This window comes from Ostrinia nubilalis, chromosome 29 (genome assembly GCF_963855985.1).
Source record: "Ostrinia nubilalis chromosome 29, ilOstNubi1.1, whole genome shotgun sequence".
In the NCBI taxonomy this organism is placed as follows: Eukaryota; Metazoa; Arthropoda; class Insecta; order Lepidoptera; family Crambidae; genus Ostrinia; species Ostrinia nubilalis.
The window spans coordinates 7,420,026-7,426,025 of NC_087116.1; positions in this window are offsets into that span (position 1 = coordinate 7,420,026).

Consider the following 6,000-nt stretch of genomic DNA (forward strand, 5'->3'; position numbering starts at 1 on the left):
GCATCTACCGGAAGCAATATACGATTGCACTAGCCTATATAAATCTAATAATAACACTTTATTTTATATACACGCGCATATTATCACTAAATTTGCACTTATTTTTGGTAGAATTAGTTATGTGAACTATAAGGGGTTTTTCGTATTAATATTAATATAACCTACATCACTGAATACTTTATTTATTTTAGCATAATTTAAAAATGATTACATAACATTTTGTTTTTTTCATTGATTGTGGAATAGAGATAATTTTGATGACGCCCAAAAATGGAAATACATAGTCGATTACATGCCAAATCATTACGATACAAACGTTATAACAAAAACAAAAGTTTGATCTTCTCCAACAAATTGAATAAAAAATATATACATTTTATAAAATTGCATAAAACAATCGAAGAGATACTGAAGTAATTGATATATAACTTCACTGGCCCCCAGACTATGCTACATAACCGCAACACAATAATATATAATATTTATATATTCACATAAATGCCTATATTTTTAGCGTCATGTGGAAACATTGCCGTACAACTATTTTATATAATATACTATGAGTTAGGCGACGTTATTCATCCAAATAGTGACGTGTGTACATATTTTAAGCAAATAGGCACGTGATTCGATGGGCTACTCTTGACTCACTCATCACGAAATCTCAGAAACTACAAGTGCTAGGAGTCTCAAATTTAGCATGGGGGTTCCTTTTAGAACGTAGGTGCTCACTAAGACGGGATTTTACAAAATGTAACTCCTAAGGGGGTAAAACGGGATCCACGCGTACGAAGCGGGCGGCCGCTAGTTACTGAAGTTCTTTTTAAAAGGCCTCGCTGATGTTGGACGTAACAAAAAAATACTCTTACTACTCCAATACCGCAGGAACTCAGTTAAGCGCGATATACCTGTGTTTCTAATAATTATTAATAATAATCTTGGATGAACAACGCCGCGTAGACATTAATTATAATAATTTCAGCATGATATTTAACTATTTTATTGGCACTGCACAGGAATTAACGTAATATATATTTTTATTTATTTTATTTTCATTAACGGTACGAAAAATAGTTTTGTGTGGCTGAATATCAGTGCGAGTTACATTCTATACATCCCATCGTCCGCTGGATTATACGTGAACCCACACAAGCGTATATTTATTTAAGGGCTGATTTTTCAATCCTCAAATAACTTTTAGATAACTGAAGATTAAGTTTCAGAATCAGTGTCAGAATTATTTCACTGTTTGTACAATCAATCAATCAATCAATCCACGTAAAATCAGAAAATATATCACAGTTCAAATTTTCAGCGTGCTGCTTCTTCAAAGGCACGCCCTTTGAACTGTCAAATAATTGCAAAAAAATGGTTCTGTTTGACGTGACTGCTAGTGACATCTCAGTTTTTGTTGCTCTATTCCGCTAGGTATATTAACTTTATGGGTAAGATGGTGGTAGAATAGAATTACGTCACTTAAAATCCCGTCCAATGACCCCAAGCTCACTGCGGGCGCCCGTCGCACAGTCGCGACAGCAACATAATTACGCGCGAGCGATAGGGATGGGTAGCTTGGGGTCATTGGACGAAATTCTATGTGCTCGGCGACCGGACTTCAGTCAGGCGGACTTAGAACACGCCAGATACATTTCGCGGAGCTGGAATGTAAGCTCGCACCAATATGAGTCTTATTCCCTTTGAAGAAGGTTCAATTTGAACTATTAATAACCTGATAACACCTACCTACACTACACACCGAATCATTGGAATGTTTAATAAATCTTTCAACAGATGGCAGCACATTCGACTAAGCATTTAATTTGAAAATAATACCTACTGTATAGGTCATAAGGTGCAATTTCGTTCAACTCATGTGCTGCCATCTATGTTTCAATACAAAAATAATAACGCATCTCTTATCAATATACACGGTACTTTAGAATTGGTGTCGATTCATACCTTCCTATTACCGGGGTAAAACACACTTTGAAAGGAATTGAACTTTAACACAATGCAGTCAGGTTGAAAATGTGTTGGGGTTTATATTTCCACTAAAATGTGTAAGAATTTATGTTGGTCAGGCAGCGGTAACTTAATGCCACAAGGAATTCTCTACCATTTCACTTTTGGGATAAACAATTTTTTTGAGAAGTGTGTTTACCCTAATGGTTTCATCGAATTAGAAATATCTCTATTAATAATAAAAAGAAAATGTCAATAAATCAAATAAAGAAGGGAAAGCAAGGGTAATTCGAATTTAACTTCAAAAGATCAAACCGTCTCGACCAGAAGGGCGCGCAATCCTCATCACGCATTGGTTCCCGCTGAAAACCAGCTTCTCGGCATGACGTTTGTGTCATGTCACGATTTTTGCTGAGCGGGCGCCTATACAGGGTGTTAGGTAAATGGGTATATGAGCCGACACTAGCCCATGTTAACATATGCATATAAATGGTATGGTGAAGTCAGAGATTTCATATCATCTTTTTACTTTTTTTAATTGTCATACAAAATAAAATTTATAAAATCAGATTTGTATGAAAATTAAAATAATTAAAATGATGATAACAAATTTCTGACTTCACGATACCATTTATATGCCCATGTTAACATGGGCTAGTGTCGGCTCATATACTCATTTACCTAACACCCTGTATAGCATGTTTTTATTTATTTTTTATGTTTACTCTTGCTTTGTATACCTTAAATTGTGCTGAATAAAGACATTCTTATTCTTAACTTATTATAAAATAAATAATGAAAGTTATTGAAAATACTGAATTGATGCAATTGCATTCTAAACTTAACCACTTTGTAATAAGTTTCGAAACGAATATATGCAAAATATGCATATGAAAAAAAAAAGGAAAATAAAAAGACATTTCTAATTCGATGAAGCTAGTCCCACGGGTCTACTGCAAACAGTGTCGTCTCACTCACACACAACGCAATCCCAACGCGAGTGAGCGAGACGGAGCTATTTGCTAATAGCGTTTCTGATACAACCCCCTTTTGTAATTCTGCTTCTATTGCTCAAGTTACTTAGCGCGCTAACATATAAAATACGCGACCGAACCGTCTTGATACTTGAAAGAATTACTAATTGATAAATAGGTATGCAGTGTTAGTATGTCATGCGAAAGACATATGACAGTACGAAGGTAAACGTCAGATTTGGATGACGCGTGAGAGAGATTACACGCGCTTTTAGGAATTAGTGACTTGTCAAAATAAATAAAAATGTAGGTAAAAAATACTTCATTTTAAGACAGTGATAGTAACATTAATTATGGGTAAGAAAGTTCCTATAAGTTGCAATAAGATAATTCTTTTAGAATATGATTTTTTGCGTCAAGTATCAAGAAAGCTCGATCCAACTACACTTTAACAGCAATTCGTGCGAAAATAGACCGTATGACTTACAAAATACATGAGGTTATTCCTTTGTTTGTGCTTTTTCCATTAAGACTTCTAATGAGGCATTTCGGAGCATCACTGACGGAGTTACAAACTGCATTTATACAGGGTGTCCCATTTGTTAGCAATAAAAAAAGGTTTGAATATTTTAAACACATGTTGCATTTTTAACTAAATTCTCACCTAAGACGGGATTTGGCAACAATTTTGTTATTATTTTGTTTAAATTGCCGTTGTAACTCCAAGTAGTGTATAAGGCATTCAGGTTGCGATTGCTTTGTAGTCTGTCAAGCGTTCGAACACTAAAGGTGTATCCACATTTGTGTTCCTTTAGTTAGTGTGAACGCACGCTTATGCTCAAGATTCTAAAAAACTTGAGAAAAACGATTGTCAAAGGTGGGAATCGAACCCACGTCCTTTTGCTTGCCGGGTTGACTGCTCTAACCGATTTTTCGAGCAAAAGGTCGTAGATTCGATTCCCACCTGGGGCAATCGTTTTTATTATGTTTTTAAAATTTTGACACATCTCTGAGACTGGCATTACACGAGTGACAGATAAGGTGGGGATATGACGTCATTAATGTATAGTGTCATTTGACTACATTAGCTTAATGATTTTGTCAGTGACATAATTATGTTGAAGAGAAGATAATATTTAAAAAATACACAAGTAAAGAGTTCTTGAATTGTAATATTATGATGTCACAGCTCTCACTCTGCGCGAGGATCGAGTAATTTAAAGGTTAAATTGAAATAAAAATATAGAACTATTGTAAATAGATTTGTAGAAATAAAATTCGCGTGAACAGTTAAGCTTGAGATACAGTGAAATTTTGAGTTATATTGAGAGTTGAAAATAACTAAATATTTCTGTAAAAATATCCAAACTATAGCCTGACCAGGAACATAAAAACCCTCGCCATGTTGCGGAAAACGAATGGTACTAATTTCTTTTAATGGCAACAGTAACTAAAAACTTCATTGATATGTCACCTAACATGTCAGTCTATTGCTGTCAAAGTGTAAACAAACTTTATTTTAAATGTGCGCAATTAATTTTGTGAATTAAATTGCTAAAATCTTTTTATAGTCGTGAAAGAAAAGTGGTTCACAATGTGTTAAAGTATTTGTCGAAGAGAAATACTAAGGGTTCGGCAATATTTTCATTGAATAATGTTTCCGACAAAGGTTGTCAAATTGACTGACATGTTTATGATATAGTACAGTCCACTATGAAAATGAGCTGTGGTTTGTTTCAACTACCTATTTTAAAGATTTTTGTCACTTTGTAAGTGTTGAATTTTATGGAATTGGGAAAGAAGTACCGAGTTTGAAGCGTTCATGAGCAGACATTGCAGTTGAATATTCAAGTTCTGAATTTGATTATTGATGAATAATAAAATAAATCCTACTAGCTCGATTGATGGTTTCATTTAATTTATTTAAACCAGGTTACCTATAATAATATTTTTTCGTTAATTTATGAAAATATCAAATTAGCCCGTAATCCTGAATCCTGATACATAAAGTTAGGCTATTAATTTAACACAGGTACGACTGTACTCAGTGTTGCACTATCAAATGCAATTGACGCGCCTCTATGCCAGGGTTTTTATGTTCCTGGTCAGGCTATACAACCCGATCGGCAGTTAGCTCAACCGGGTTATATTTTGAATATTTTTGTTAAAGCCAATGTTGCTTCCATACAAAATTTAAATTCATAATACACACAACGGTATGATTATATTGATATTGACCTTATTCTTTTCAAAATAAGAGTTTTTTTTATTAGGTACAGTTGAGAGGAATAAATGGAACCTATCAGAAGTATAGTCAGCGTCAAATATTTCGTGACACCCAAAGTGGCCAAAAAGTTGACAACACAACCTTATTCCAAGTAAAAAAGACGTGTTAAAACTGATAGATACATAAATGTATCCCTTGACGAATTTTGTACTTTAATCAAAGCGCATAAAGCTCAATTTTAAACATGCTGTTGACTAAGCAAACATTCCTCTCTATTAAATTTTATGTATCAATGTCCCCCGAATTTTATGTATCAATGTACCTAAAACTCATTTGTAATACAAATATCAGCGTCGCATCTTACAATGTATCACAGGGCATAGCTTGTGTATCATGTACTCTACTGGCTACATAAAAAAATTACACATACCAGTCTAAAACAGAATCAAACACTTCCAATAACACCTCAGCGTATCTCAAAACCCTTTCCGTATCAGCATACCCACAGTGTATCACAGCGTATCGCTCGCAGTTTTATGCGAATTTTGCACTTCTTTTAATCTAAACAATTATAATGGCAGCAATAGAAGCCCAATATAAAAAAATCACACCACAGTGTACCTCAAAATTGTAGTTTTACTCCGCAACACATTGCAACACTGTTTCGACACATGTGCCTGATGCAAGAGTCATGTATCTAAATTTCAATGCAGACTGGGTTTTTTCTCGACACTACGTTTCAATTTCACACTGCACTGTATCAATTGTCCCTCACTTTTTTTAAATCCAATTGAATAAGTCACTTTTGACCGCACTTTACCTGCTGTGTAGCTCAGG